Below are 16,624 nucleotides of genomic sequence, written 5' to 3' on the forward strand. Positions count from 1 at the left end.
ATCCACAAATATTCAGAATGATAACACAAAAATGGTGGAGCCCGGACATAGATCTGTTTGTATCACCAATGAACTGCCAGCTACAGAAATTCTGCACAAGGACTTACCATCCACAAGCATGGAAAGTGGATGCCCTCTCATTCAGCTGGAAAAACCTACAAGTATATGCTTTCCCACCACTACCTCTCCTTCCAAAGGTACTCGTAAAAGCCAGGCAAGAAGAGCCAAAGATGATCCAGATTGCACCAGACTGGCCACTCCAGCACTGGTACCCAATCTTAAAGAACTTAGCACAAGGACTACCCAGGATTTTGCCTCAAATCCCACATCTTCTGACAAAGCACAACAATCAGATACTTCACAGCCAGCTAAAGACTTTAAACCTGGCTGCATGGAAGATTCCTTAGTCAAGCAAGCAATACCTCTGTCCAAAGCTGTTATGGATGTCATTCTGGAGGCCAGAAGGCCTAGTACCAGGAAAGCCTATTCGGATAAATGGAAGAGATTCTGTGCCTGGAACCAGGTTCACAGCCTTAACCCTCTTGTCCCAAATATTCCTCAGATACTACAATATTTAACTGAGATGCTGGACAAAGGCCTCTCCTTTTCATCCATCAAGATCCACGCCTCTGCCATCTCTGCTCATTACAACACAGATCCACCAATTTTCTCTAATCCCTTGCTAAAACGGTACCTCAGAGGGGCTAAAAACATAAGACTGCCCCGTAGAACACCTACACCAACTTGGGACCTCAACTTCGTGTTGGAAAAATTAACTTTACCTCCTTTAGAGCCATCTAACACAGCAGATTTGAAATATATCTCTTGGGAAAACTGCTCTGCTCCTGGCAATAACATCAGCATGAAGAGTTTCAGAATTACAGGCACTAATGGCAGTGGAACCTTTCATTATTTTCCACCAAGGCAGGGTGTCTTTAAGAACTAACCCTACTTTTATGCCAAAGGTGGTATCAAGTGTGGCTCTAAACCAAACTATTCACTTGCCAACTTTTTATCCAAATCCACAGAATAAAGGGGAGAGACTACTGCATTCTTTGGACAAACACAGGCAATTACGCTTTTACTTGGACAAAACCAAAGCTTTCAGAAAAACTGAGCAATTATTGGTAGCATATGCTGCAGGAGCACAGGGAAAAGCCATTTCTAAACAGACCATTTCAAAATGGATAGGACACTGTATACATGTCTGCTATACACACCATGGGAAACCTGTACCTAACAGCATTAGATCTCACTCCACCAGGGAAACAGCCACTTCAACTGCCTACCTCAGAGGAGTACCTACCAAGGACATTTTGGAAGCAGCAACTTGGAGTTCTGTACATACCTTCACCAAGCATTACCATCTGCCTCTATACTCTAAATCCAGAGCTGGCTTTGCCACTGCAGTGCTGCAGGGCCAAGGCCACCCATAATGCCTTATAGAACCAGCCACCCTACCTCAGCTTTGGGATTCTACCCAACTGTAATGACTGCAGCAGTGTAACACGATGAACATAGTACAGTTTTGTGCCTACCATAAATGTAGATGTCCGAGTGTATACACTGCTGCAGTCCAGGTTATCCTCCCTCCTTCCCCTCTTACTTGCTTTTACGTACCTATGTCTTCTACCCTTTACTTCCTATGGGGAGTATTTGCTGGTAGCTGAAAGTTGTTGATTGCTTTTCTTATGTATGTTTCATTAACAATTTGAATTGCCTACCTTTTGGGGGCACCTGACATCTGGGGCAAGAAAAACTGAAGAAAATGGCGTCGGCTGCATGTTATATACCCCTATTGCACTGACATCAGGGAGGAGGCGACAGCAACTGACGCCGGACCAGGACTTTGGAACTCAGGCCGGCTGGGGAACCGCCTGATGGCAGGATAACCCAAGTGTAATGACTGCAGCAGTGTATGCACTCGAACATCTACATTTATGGTAGGTACAAAACTGTACTTTTAGCTAACTGACTGTTTTATTTAGAGAAAACTGATAGGGTATATACGAGGTCTGCGATAAGAATACACAAGCTGCAGTAATAATGCATGCTGGTATGGCGAATAGGGCTTTGCTGTACAAAGCAGTCCTAGTTCATGTTACTCAAGTTTTAGATGCTGTCCTATTATTACTCTCAAAGTGTTCTGTTACATATAGTTTCAACTCTAGTTTTATTGGTTGGTAGTATAATAAAGTAAATAAAATTGACTCTGAAGCTCTAAAAGTGGCTAGTTTTAATTTTATTTTATTGGGGTTTAGAAGTAATCTAACCAGCTTTTTACCTTTCAGAATGAGAGTCAGTGATGGCTTTGAGACTGTTTAATGAATGAGTCTGAATGTAAAGAGTGTAATAATGTTGAATTTTGCATGCAATTAATTTTTGTTAATTAGTAATCAGGAAGAAAAAATGTTCTTTATACAAACATTAAAGAGGGAGGAGCTCATGTGGATTGTTTTTGAGTCTCCACTCTTATAGGTTGAGTAAACTATAGTTGTGTAAGTAAAACTTAGACAGTAGATGTTTGAATGATCACTGTTGCAGTAGCATTAGCAGGATGGCTTATATCCTATCAAGGATATAACAGCCAGCCGGCTTCCAAAACTTCATGGCATCTTCTGGGCTCCCAAACTGTCATGCAGCTCAAGCTGAGCTGACTAAAACACAAGTTTGGGTGTAAAGCACTTCAGATCTTTCCTGCCAGTAGGGGGAGAGGCTGAGCCCTGAAAGGTTAATGCTAGGAACATCCAAAAAATGCCTTCACCCTGTCATAAAAAATGCACCAAAAAACAAAGGGAATGAGGAAGGGAGTGGCTATTGCAGCAGTGATCATTTGAACATCTATTGTTATGGTACGTTTTACTTATACAGCTGTATTATGCTCATTTGTTTAGAGAACTGCTCAAATACAGCCCCCACTATCAAAAACCATGCATCTGAGTTTCCCACACCAGGGGAAACCAGAGGGGTCAACCCAACCAAGTGTGCCTGGAAGAGCCCCACCCTGAAAAAACACAATCCTGATCATAGCAATCCCATTGCCAGAAAACCATACTGTATTATGTTTATCATACTGATCACTGCTACAGTAGCCTTAGCTATATGAGTAGATTACCTTAGCTAACTACATTTGGGAAGTGGAAGGAGAAAAGACCAGAAACAGCTGGAGAGTGGTCCTAACAAAGCTTGATCTAGACATAGAGAAGTAATAAGAAGTTAGGTACTCACCATAATGTTCCATGTTTGTTGTCCATCTCACCTTCATTCTATGCTGGTTTGGTTAGGAACAGAGCATCGGTTCCGACTCGGCCTAATTCAAAAGCTCGAAAGCTTCCACTGGCTCGAGGCTATGTCCTATACCATGATGCTCAGTGAAGATTACCCAGATCTTGTTTACAAGAGAAAGAATAAATATCATGTAACAATAAATCATTTTGTGCAGATAAGACCCATAAGGGAATCAGAGACTCCGTAATCCAAATATAAATAGAATTATCCACCTGATTCTCCAGGAGCAAAGGAGGAGGAAGGAGGGTGGGATGCCAGAATGAAGGCGAGCTGGGCAACAAACATGCAACATTATAGTAAGTGCATAACTTCTTAATGTTATGTTGTCCTATCTCACCTTCATTCTATGCTGGTTGGGACAGCATCCCTCGCACCTTCTTTCTTGGGAGGCTCAAGGGAATAAACTCTTCAAAACAGTGGACCCAAAGGAGGCCCTGTTTCGGTAGGCCACATCTACTTTGTCTTCTTTCAGCTGCTCCCGTTAGGGGTCACCACAGCAGATCAACTGTTTTCATTTCTTCCTGTCCTCTGCATCTTGCTCTGTCACTCCAACCACCTGCATGTCCTCTTTCACCACATCCATAAACCTTATCTTAGGCCTTCTTCTTTTCCTGTTACCTGGCAGCTTCATCCTTAGCATCTTTTTCCCAATATACTCTGCATCCCTCCTCAGCACATGTCCAAACCAACATAATCTTGCCTCTCTGGCTTTATCTCCAAACCTTCCAACCTGAGCTGACCCTCTAATATACTTATTCCTTATCCTGTCCATCCTCGTCACACCCAGTGCAAATCTTAACATCTTCAACTCTGCCATGTCAAGCTCTGACTCCTGCCTTTTTGTCAATGCCACTGTCTCCAACCCATATAACATAGCTGGTCTCACTACCCTCTTGTAGACCTTCCCTTTCACTCTTACTGGTACTCGTCTGTCACAAATCACTCCTGACACTCTTCTCCACCCACTCCATCCTGCCTGTACTCTCTTTATCACCTCTCTTCCACACTCACCATTACTCTGAACTGTTGATCCCAAGTATTTAAACTCATCTGCCTTCACCACCTCTACTCTCTGCATCCTCACCATTCCTCTATCCTCCCTCTCATTCACACACATATATTCTGTCTTAGTCCTGCTGACCTTCATTCCTCTTCTCTCTAGAGAATATCTCCACCTCTCCAGGGTCTCCTCCACCTGTTCCCTACTCTCACTACAGATCACAATGTCATCTGCAAAACATCATACTCCATGGGGACTCCTGTCCGATCTCATCTGTCAACCTGTTCATCACCATTGCAAATAAGAAAGGGCTCAGAGCTGATACTTGATGTAATCCCACCCCCACCTTAAATGCATCCGTCACTCTGACCGCAGACCTCACTGCTGTCACACTACCCTCGTACATATCCTGTACCACTCTTACATACTTCTCTGACACTCTGACTTCCTCATATAATACCACAACTCCTTTCTAGGCACCCTGTCATATGCTTTCTCTAAATCCACAAAGACACAATGCAACTCCTTCTAACCTTCTTTGTACTCCAGCAACACTCTCAGAGCAAACATCGCATCTGTAGTGCTCTTTCCTGGCATGAAACCATACTGCTGATCACTAATCATCACCTTCCTTCTTAACCTAGCTTCCACTACTTTTTCCCATAACTTCATGCTGTGTCTGATCAATTTAATCTCTCTATAGTTACTACAGCTCTGCACATCACCCATAATCTTAAAAATCGGTACCAAAACACTTTTTCTCCATTCCTCAGGCATCCTCTCACGTTCCAAGATTTCATTAAACAATCTAGTTAAAAACTCCACTGTCATTTCACCTAAACACCTCCATGCTTCCACAGGTATGTTATCTGGGCCAACAGCCTTTCCGTTCTTCATCCTCTTCATAGCTATCCTTACTTCCTCCTTGCTAATCCACTGAACTTATTCACTATCCGCACATCATCCAACCTTCTCTCCCTCTCATTCTCTTCATTCATCAGTCCCTCAAAGTACTCTTTCCATCTGCTCAACACACTCTCCTCACTTGTGATGAGTGATAAAGGTATGAGGTCTTACCCATGAGGCTGCTGCCGAAAACAAATCCAAAGGGGGTCTGGCCTGGAAGGCAGAGGAAGTTACAATAACTCATGTGGAATGGCCCTTCACTTTGCCTGGTAATTGTCTGTTTTGAGCGCTGTATGTGAAGGAAAGCAATCTGTGAGCCATTTTCATAGTGTCACTTTTGAGAATAGTAATCCTTTCTTTTTTTCCGAAAAGGAAACAAAAAATTGGTCTGACTTTCTGAAATCTTTAGTTCTATGCATGTAGAAGTGCAACTGCCTATGAACATCCATCTGGTGTACTTTATATTCTGCCTCATTTCCATAGTTTGGGAAAAACACTGTTAATTCAATAGATTGATTTAGATTAGTCTCTGAGCACACTTTTGGTAGAAAGGAAGGATTAAGACATAAGGAGAACATGTCTTTGTTTTTTTCAAAATTTAAAACAGATGCAGTAAAACAAACACTTTTAAAGCAGAAAAATGGCTATCACACTTGAGTGTGTAGCCCTCAAAAGTTCAACATTTGAAAAACACTTAAAAACAATCATTTAAATTGCAAACAGTACCAGAATTCAAAAAGCAGTTCAAATAAGTTGCAAAGTTAATAATAAAAACTCGTGGAATAGTGTGGCTAGTGAAAATAAGCAATAAAAGCAAAACAGAGGTACTTAATCCACTCAAAGTCTCCCTTTTTTCTCTCTGCTGTTGTAGAACTCTGCAGGACACCCAAGTAGGATCTTGCTGAGGTAGGATTTTTTTGTTTTTCTGGTTTTTTTTTTCCAAAAATTAAAACAGATACAGTATTCAACCCTGAACAGTTACAAAGTGCCAAAAATATACTTATCAGCTGAGAAGCACACTCAGTTAGAGCACATGGGGATTTTTTTGGTTGTAATTATCTCAGTTTGTAATAAAGTTGATATAGGTATATAACAGCTATCCAAACAGCTCAAATATTCAGCTATTCAGTAGAAATAAATTCAGAGATAAGTGACTAAGACTTATAAGCACAGAGAAACCCTGCAGAGAGACAGAGAGATCACGATATTCAGTGAAGCAAATAAATAAAAAGAAAAAGAAAATGCAGTACTATCTTTAACACAATATTCAATGAAACAATAAGCAGAAAAAATAAAATGCATTACTATCTTTAACATAATATTCAATGAAACAAATAAATAAACAAAAAAATAAAATGCAGTACTATCTTATAACACTGCAAGTTTGTATGTATCTCAGCTTTTAATAAAGTTGATGTAGGTATATAACAGCCAAACAAACAGTTCAAATATTCAGCTATTCAGCAGAAATACATTCGGAGATAAGTGACTAAGACTTATAAGCACATAGAAACCCTCTAGGCTAAGAGCATACCTCTCAACTGTCCCTGATTTTGACACAAATTTTAGCTGTGTTCCTTTTATTTAGCACTGGTGCCTTTTGGACAAAAGTGGTGAATTATGCTTAATAAATAATGACAATAAGTAAGAGCTGCAGAATTATTTTACTTCAATAAATGTATATTAATTCACATTCTGTAATTCTGTTAATGTCTTAAGTTAATAGAAGTAATATATTAAAGGTGTCCATGATTGTCCCTGTTTTTTTTCTGGATTTGTCCCTGATTCTGTTAAGATTTGTCCCTGATTGGTTGAGAGCTATTGCTAAGAGTTCAACACCAAATATCAATGAAGTCAGAATAATTATCCCCACTTACTGCAGAGAGACAGAGAGATCACAGTATTTGGTGAAGCAAATAAATACACAGAAAAATAAAATGCAATACTATCTTTAACACAATATTCAATAAAACAAATAAATAAGCAGAAAAAATAAAATGTAGTACTATCTTATAACACTGCAAGTTTGTACTTATCTCAGCTTGTAATAAAGTTGATGTAGGTAGATAACAGCTAAACAAACAGCTCAAATATTCAGCTATTTAGCAGAAATCTAAATACTAAAGAAGTAACTATCTAAATATAAGAAAACTACAGAAAAGGTAAAGAAGAAAAGTCACTTAGCCAAGAGCCAGATTAGAAGTCACCCGATCTGCTTGAGCAGCAAACGAGATCTGGGTAATCTTCCCTGAGCATCATGGGGCATAGCCTCAAGCCAGTGGAAGCTCTCAAGCTTTTGAATTAGGCTGAGTCAGAATGGATGCTCAGTTCAGAACCCAACCAGCATAGAATGAAGGCGAGACAGGACAACATAACATTCAAGCTTATAGTGCTTTACAAAAATATGTAGAGGACCAAATAGTAGCTTCTAGAATACTTCTAGAATCCACCCCTTTAAAAAACATTGATGAAGACATAGTCCTAGTAGAATGGGCCTTGACCTTTCCTGGAATAGTTTGTTACGGTGAGTATGACAAAAGGTAATAGCCTTAAACAACCATTTGGACAGAGACAGAGATTGTCCCTTCTTGTTACCATCACAAGAAATGAACAACTAATATGAAAGCTTTAGTTCTCTCAAGATAATACCTGAGTTATCTGTGGACATCCAGGGTACAGAGTATCATTTCTCCCTTAGTTTTACGTTCAGGAAAGAAAATGGGGAGATGGATAGTTTGACTTAAAGTAAACTTGGATACCATTTTAGGCATAAAAAAGGATTAGTTCTCAAAGAAACCCTGTCCCTGTGGAAAATGAGTTAGGGTTGACTCACCATAAGAGCTTGAGACTCAGATGCCTTTCTTGCAGAGGTCAGACCAATCAGTAAAACTGTTTTCCTTATTAAGAACAAGTCAGCCAGGTTATCAGGCTCAAATGGACAAATAGCTTCTGTAACACAAAATTAAGATATTAAGGAGGGACCAACAGTTTTCTTGGAGGCATCTTATGTAAAATCCCTTTCAAGAACATTTTGACATGCGATTGCATTAAAAGAGGAGGATCCATGGTCAGACGTGCTGAAATGGCCAATAACTGAACTTTGATAGAGGAATAAGAAATGCTATAGGATAGTAACTCATAAGATTAGGGTTTCTATTACAAGACTGAAGACAGATTCTTTCGAATCTGTCTTGGTCAAACTACAAAGACTGAAAAGGCAAAATACCGAAGTGGCTTTTAAGCGAATTCTTTCCCTGGGAAAGAATTTGCTTGGCTGCTTCATTACTTTGCCGTTTTCAGCATTGTAGTGCGATCTTGGAGTTGGTATATTTAAGTAGGGGGCGTGGGGGGTGAAGCCCCTCACTTAATGTAATGTTTAAAGTGTTTTCTTTTTTTTTTTTTTTTGTTGGAACAGCAATTTTTTTCCCTTGGAAAAAAATCGCTGTTCTGACAGTTTGACATAGTAAGCTTTCACTTACATAGGGTCGATTAATCACCGTTCACTTTTTTAAGCATTGGGTGATGTAATATAGACCCTTACACTATTGTAGAACCAGAGAAGAACTAGTCTTGAATGAGTGGTAATGTTGTTAGCACTAAATAGAAAACCTTTTCCATTTGCTTATATACAATTTTCTAGTAGCAGGCTTTCTTGCCTCTGTTAGTATTTTCATATCCTTAGTAAATAGATGCCTGAAAGGAATTAGGACCCTATCATACAGGCAGTCAATTTAAATTTATTGATGTCGAGGTGTATCAAGCACCCCTGTTCTTGTATGAGTAGATCACGCCTGTGAGTCATATTGTGGAAACTGCCCCTGGTTATTTCCAAAAGAAGATTGAACCATGGTTTCCTGGGTCAGAAGTGAGTCATCAGAATGATCTTGGGGGATTCCTTTTGAATTCAGAATTACCCTGGACATTAACGTAAAGGGTGGAAAAGTATACAGGAACACTCCAATCTAACGAAAAGAAAAGACATCTGTCTTCCAAGCCTTCTTGCATACAAAGTGCTGGAACAGAAATTTGCCAGCTGATTGTTCAGAGAAGATGCAAAGAGGTCTACTTGAGGAACTCCCCACAGAATGAGCAAATCTTGAAAGACCTCCTGATATAGTTTCTATTTATGAGGGTCTACCTTTGTCCTGCTCAGCTTGTCTGCCACACAATATTTATTTATTTGTTAGACATTTTTTTCTTCACCAGGAAAGTCTGACTGGACACAAAACCCATTTTCAGCGGAGGCCTGGTGAGAAAAGCTCCACAATCATAAGACAAAAATTTACACAGGTATAATACAAAAAAAGCAGAACAAAAATATATGTTACACAGCAACAAACAATTCAAGTCTTAGGGTATGCAGGCAAAAACAAAGCAGAATTTGTGTATATATATATATATATATATATATATATATATATATATATATATATATATATCACTGTTACTTGTCTACAAAGAATTTTAACACAGAAGCTACAGTGTCAATAACATATCCCATAGGGAAAATAAGATTAATAGGACAGGTTTGAATACAGTTTTGGGATAGAAATAATTGGTGTCTTGGTTAGTAGAGTATCAGAATATCTGAAAGAAGGTTTTACCTGGAATAGTTTGTCCCTCAGTTAGTAGAGTATCAGAAGAGCTGAAGGAAAGGTTAGACGGAATAAGCGTTAAGCAGTAGTAGGGTAGAGCAGTAAACTTGGGCAGTATGAAGAGGTAGTGTTAGCTAGCCAGGGCTAGAGCATGGGCAGATCCAATTATTGGATAAATGACGGAGTATTTTTTTTAAAGTGAACAGTATTAGTTGTAGATCTGCTAGTTTGAGGGAGAGTGTTCCAGGATTTGGCTATGTGATATGAGTAAAGAGAGTCACCTGCAGTATTATTGGCTTTGGATATTTGCAGCAGCAATTTATTGTAGGAACATAATACAAGATTATTCTAATAAGGTTGTAATAAGTTTTGGAGGGCGGGAGCCATTGTAAGTTGAGTATAGGATATGTGATTGGGTAATTCTAGCCAGGTTAGTTATTTCAGAGCTGGGTAGTGGTGGGATCCATATGTAGAATCTCTGGCAAATTTTGCTCTTTTATTGCAGCAGGCTTCTAGTTTTCTAAGTCTGTTTTTTTTTTATAAATTGGTGAGTATGGGCAAATCATATAGGAGTGAAGAGAGGATCTGGGTTCTAGTGATAGCAGCTTTTGTGTTATTGGTTTGGAATTTCTTGCTTCTTTATCACATGCCTAGTATTTTATGTATTACTCTTTTGCTCTGGAAGAATGTTGCATGCCTGTAATGTGAGATTGTGCTCTGAAGCTGTATCCCAAATGAACATGGCTAGAATGCAAAGGGGATATGACCTGGTTATCCTTGCTTGTTGATATACCATATGAATGTGGTATTGTCTGTACCCACTTGAAGAGGCCACTGGGACCAAAGTTGGCTGAGAAAGTTGAGTGTCTTGATCAGGGCAAACATCTCCCTGATATTTATGCGCTTGTGTCTGTCTTTGGTGTCAACCCCCCCAAATGTGCACTTGTATCTCTTCTGAGACTGCTCCCCAAGCAAAGTCCACAGCATCTGTAGTGACTGACTGCTTTGGACCAGGGAGGGAGAAGGGGAGAACTTGATTTAAGGATATCTGTCATCTACATAAAAAAAAATTCTTCTGACAAACTCCAGCAATGGGATTTGAAAAGACAGAAGGTGTTGATGCTGGGACCAAAGAGATTTCAGATACCACTGTATCCTTCTCATTTGGAATCTTGACAGGGGTATCATGAGAATCATAGTTTCCACGAGACCCAAAATTCTGAATTATTATCTTGCAGTGACCAATGTCTGAGTGGAAACCTTAGAAATAGATCTGGACAGAAATCTGTTTTTCCTGTGGAATAAAAGCAGTTTGAACTTAGGTGTCTAGATGACATCCCAGGAACACAATCCTATATGAAGGAGTCAAGAATGACATTTCAATGTTCTCTTGGAATCTCAGCTTGTGTAAGAGATTTCTCATCCAAGACAGAGATTCCTGACACTTTGAAAAAGACTCTGCAATGGTAAGCAAATCATCTAAATATGGAAAAATGAATGCTAGACACTTTGTGAACATTCTTGGTGCAGGGATAGTCCAAGGTGTAAGGCAGAGAACTGATAGTGTAATCCAGACACACAAAACCTTAAAGAACATCTGAAGTCTGGGTGAATATGGATGTGATGATAAGCATTTTTAAGTCTAATTTTGCCAGAAAGCTTGAAAGAGGAAGAAGATGTCACAGGTTGTCAAGTGACATCATTTTGAATTTGGACACTATCACAAACAGGTCCAGGATAGAATGACTCAGAACTGGTCTCCAAGAATTTTTTTTCTTTCTTTCTTTGGCACTAGAAACATCTTTAAATAAAAAATCCCTTCTGCATACACCTGGGAAGAAAGAACTGGTTCAATCACTCCTAGGGACAGCATGTGATGAAAAACCAGTGGAAACAAAAGACTCTGATCTGGAAGATGAGGAATGACTCCTGAAAAACAGGAATCCCCTCCCACTGCCACCTGTAACCTCGATGAATGATTCTGAGAATCCTGTCTGAAAGTATCTGTTAGGAAAGAGAAATAAATGGAGATCCAGACTTCCTGGGAAAAAAAGGGAGCCAAGGTGGGAGAGGTTCATAACTTCTCTTGAATAGTAATTCAAACTTGTTAGACTGTCCTTGCTTTTGGGAGGTTCGCAACCCCTTTTTTAACTCCCTCACTGTTACTTCTGTTTTCCTGTGTTTTGTTGAGACTTTTTATTCTATTTTTTTTTTCAAAAATGGATGAGGAGGTGGAAAATCCCTTGGAAATTTTGGAAAAGGAGGACAGAAAAATCTTAGCGATTCCCTAGATCAGCTTGCCCCTTTAATGACACTTTTTGATCACCTTTGCAACAAAGGGGCCAAGCAGTAAATGTGTAACCAAGGAAGAATTTAAAATCTCATTTTTAACATCATTTGGAGGTTCTGAGAATTCAGCCATTCAAACTTTCTTGAAACAGTATCAGTGACCATAGCACTACACAGAGTATTAATAGAGTCATAAACTCACTATAAACAATGAGTCGTGTGACCTGTGGAATAGAAGAAACTAAGTTATTTAAAGCAGAGTTTTCCTCACAAGAAGAAACTATAGATAACACATTCCTCATAATTTTTAGTCAGAACAGACTTTAATATATGAATATGACAATTCAAAATTCTGAAAAAAAATTACAGATGTATACACTTTTTCCCCATACTTATCAATAATTTTCACTTCCTTATCAGAAATAGTAGCATTGGAAAAACTAAATGTTTAGAAGCAGTAGGATCAACTAAAGCTATAGCTGCTGGGTCATGTTTGAGAACAGTGTATAAAAACTTAAAAGACTGAGGAACTTTATACACCCTACCTGCCTTTTTAAGCTCAGCTGGCTGACTATCAGGAAAACTGCAGGCAGTAACACATACATCCTCTAAAGCAGAGAGGGCAGAAGGAATGAGTGTAGCTACTGGAAAATTCTTCTGAACAACTCATAGTATTTTCTGAGGGACTGAGAAGCCACATTGTTCCCCTACTGAAAACACTGGGGCATTCTAGGAGTAGTCTCAGAGAAAGAGAAACCCCCACAGGGAGAATCAGAAGCTGAGATTTTTTCATAGGTTCATAGGTTCATAGGTTCATACTAGGCTATCTGCCCGAGGGCATTTACAAGCCTAGCCCATAGTTTTGTGGCTTACGCCACCCCTTTAGTATGGGGAACTATACCCATTATTTTGCTGTGCCTCTGTTGAGCAGTGACACTGAGGTAATCCCTGGGGTATATCTGCGATCTCCCATCCATTGGTCAAGATTTCTCTTGAACAAGGCCAGCGAGGTGCTCTGCCTCACATATACCGGGATTTTATTCCACAGCATAGGGAGTCTTTGGGTGATGAATCTATCCCTCCAGCGCGTCCTATTAATAGCCGTGTCGAGGTTTAAGTCTCCCGCCCTTGTGGCTCTGACGGATCTATAGGTTAGCCAATTATCCCTTGTGAGACTCAAACCCTGCACCTTGTGTTTGTAAGGCAAACACCTTAACCATTAGGCCACCCTCGGAGTCTGAATAAGAAATCTCAGAAAAAAAAACTGTACCCATCCCTGCACATTCCTGTTCAGATTCAGAATCTTGAATTTCTTCAGAAAAAGAGGAATTTTTCTTTCTTTCACCAGAAACTAATTTGCAACAATGATCAATAGTCTAAATTAAAACTTGATCCAAACCCAGCAAAAAATTCCTATCCAAAGAAAATTGAGGATAAGTACATACATGCTCGGTTTCTGTTTCTTTTTGACAGGATAAATGGGGCCAACTATGTTACCAACAGCAGTGGGGCCAACTGTGTTACCAACAGCAGTGGGGCCAGCTGTGTTACCAACAGCAGTGTGGCCAACTGTGTTACCAACAGCAGCAGCAGCATCCACATGAATGGGCACACCATTCTGATACAATAGGGAAGCCTTCACTCTTACCTCTCTCAGTGGCTTGCCCACTGAGGAGATGCCAACAGCTGCAGAGGATGTTGCTAACCCTTGGTCCATAGGGGCTTTATGTGCTTCACCAGAGGGATACAGTGTAGAAGATGAGTGGTCTGAGGTACAACAACTCATCCACATGTGGCTGAGGCAAATTGCTAGCCTGCTGTGGTGGCATAGGTTGTTTGCTTACTTTTTTTTGCGACTGGAAGAAGGACCAACCATGGGACTGGTAGTCTGGTCCATGGTCAAACTGAAAATTGTGCCTCTTTCTCAGGGAAGACAAGCAGCTACTGCTAGTAAACACTACCAGTTCACAAAAGTTACTTTTTTGGCAGAAAAACACAGGAAAAGCAAACTGAAACACTATGCCAGCCCCACAAAAGTAAAATAAATGCAATATTTCCAGAGAAAAAAATGTTTTTAGTTACCTTACACCACTTTTAAACTGACAGAAAAAATAAGCACTCAGTTTAAAAGCATGTTACAGTCTTGAGACAGTCCATTAAAACACAACCCTCCTAGATTTAAAATATATTTCCTAAAAAGGAAATTAATAAAACATCAACAAAATTAAGAAAATGGAAGTATGTTACCAAGAAGGAACTTATCTTCCCAACAAAGGAAACCCAAGCCGACTCTTTATCTTCAAATGTCTCAGAAGAGCATACTCTTTGGTGGCAGAAAAGTAATGAAAGGCTTCACACCCAGCCTTGTCTTTTAGTCAGCTAAGTTTAGGCTGCCTGACAGTTTGGACACGTGGAAAGTGTCCTGAAGGTGCTCTTAAGCTTTGAAAAATGGAAGCTGATATAATCCATATAGCTAAGGCTACTGCAGGCGTGATCAATATGATGAACTGTGGTGTCCCTCCTCTGGACCAGTGACCAAGGAGCGTCAATCCTCACCACTGAACATTCACTGAGAAAAAAATAGACACACACAATATTTTCAGATCCAGCTCTCTGTACCAAGTACAATTTCCCTTAAGACCACACAGGAATGCACACTCCAGTCTTGGGCCTGGGCTTTCTCTCCAATCCCCAAATAAGACTTCCCACTAATACAGCTATAGGGGTAAGTCCTTAGCCGGGTGTTCCAAGCCAAGTCTTCTACCACGCTCTGTGTGAAATCAGCACTCTGTGTCTTTGTTCAAAGTAGCTGACATACACACTCCCTTTGAGATTTGAGATTCACACACACACACACACACACACACACACACACACACACACACACACACACACACAAACAAACACACACACACAACACACACACACACACACACACACACACATGTGCACACACACACACACACACACACACACACACACACACACACCTGGGAAATGCTCACACAGCTTACCTGCTTTGCCACCTCCACTCTATAAGGGAGAGACACTGCCACGAGAACATTCAAAACCAGCTTCTCTATAGCTCTTACCAGGGTATCCAATTACTCTCAGTAAAATAAAACTTAAACAAATGGTACTGGTAACCAAACAGCAAGACTTTTAGGAATGTGAAGCCACAGTGCCACTAAATAAATGTAATTACTCGCAAAGGTTAAATATTTTCTAAAAGACCAACCACAATGAATGATATAGATATATTTAATAGTAAATAATAACACAGAAAACATGAAAATACGAATATATATTTACAATAAACACCAACGTTTCTATTCACAGGAAATATAAAACAACAACACAGATGGAAAGACTCCGACAGACACAGAAAAACAATATTTAGCTAATCTAACTATATTTTCTAACTGACTGTAGAATTACTTTACCCTAGTTACTTCCTAAAGTAAGGCAAGATGAAGTGGATGAGTGTCTTTGATGTCAGGTCCAAGACAGAGTACTTCTATCACATCTTCCACTAATATTAAAATGCAATTTCAATGCTGGCTACAGAATGGCATCACATCTGGTCATCTGACTCTGTGGTTCCCACACTACCCCCCCACTAGCAATTGAGCCAGGATTTTGCACAGATATGTCACACTACACACATCGAACTTTAGCTAAGTTTATTACAGCATCTGGAAATTGTAAAACAATTCCAACACTTCTACCCTTCCTGAAGAAACTAAAAAGCCATGCTCTAGCACCTCAGGGTAGCAATTAGTTTGCCACTAAGGACAAAATAGTAGGATCCTAGCCCCAGCTTTTCATGGACATTACGTCTCTGGCTGCATTCAGACCTGTGGGATAAAATCGTTATGGCCTAAACCAAGTCATTTAATTTCAGGCTATTTTTCTTAAGGTTAGCTGAGCTGAGCTTTACCCTCTCCCTTCCACCATCCTGTGTTAAAATATACACATTTAATCAGTTACAACAGTAGTCTGACATAGATGTATATTTCTTTTCTGTCCAGCAGGACCCACTGTTGATACATTTTTAACACAAGCAACTTTAGAAATACATTTTAACACAAATGTCTGTACAAAGCAGTTTGATATTCAAATGACAATTAATTCTTTACATAATTCCATTTATGTATGTTGACATATCTTACACATGCACTTCCTAACTCCCCCTAGCACAGCTGACACTATCTCACAGCATCACATCTCTCCCCCTTTAAAAACTCAAGCTAGTTTTTCAAGTGATCCTGGAGAAATGTTGCTTGAGAGAAATGGGCGTGTCTGGGAATACATGAACCCATACTCTGTCTTCAGACCCCATCACCATTGCCATTGCTGACCCCTTCTATGAAGGTGTTGATCCGAGCCTCACTGATCAGTCACCAGATCCCCCTCAGACTCCTCCTGCCACCCACTGCAAATACTCAGCACAAGGATCTCCCTATCATGGTAAGACTTCACCATGTTAACATGGTACATTTTGTGCCCCTGCCTCCTGCCTAGCAGGTTTATCATGTAGTTAACA

At 39.9% G+C, this 16,624-nt stretch overlaps 1 non-coding gene across 1 annotated transcript; it reads right to left on the reverse strand.

The window, feature by feature from the left end:
• Positions 1–2,891: 2,891 nt before the first annotated feature.
• Positions 2,892–3,053, reverse strand: LOC122805065. Its single transcript, XR_006365293.1, has one exon. It is a non-coding gene; the product is annotated as a U1 spliceosomal RNA (small nuclear RNA).
• Positions 3,054–16,624: the final 13,571 nt, after the last annotated feature.

This window comes from Protopterus annectens, chromosome 6.part0, assembly GCF_019279795.1.
Source record: "Protopterus annectens isolate FY-2018-M chromosome 6.part0, PAN1.0, whole genome shotgun sequence".
In the NCBI taxonomy this organism is placed as follows: Eukaryota; Metazoa; Chordata; order Ceratodontiformes; family Protopteridae; genus Protopterus; species Protopterus annectens.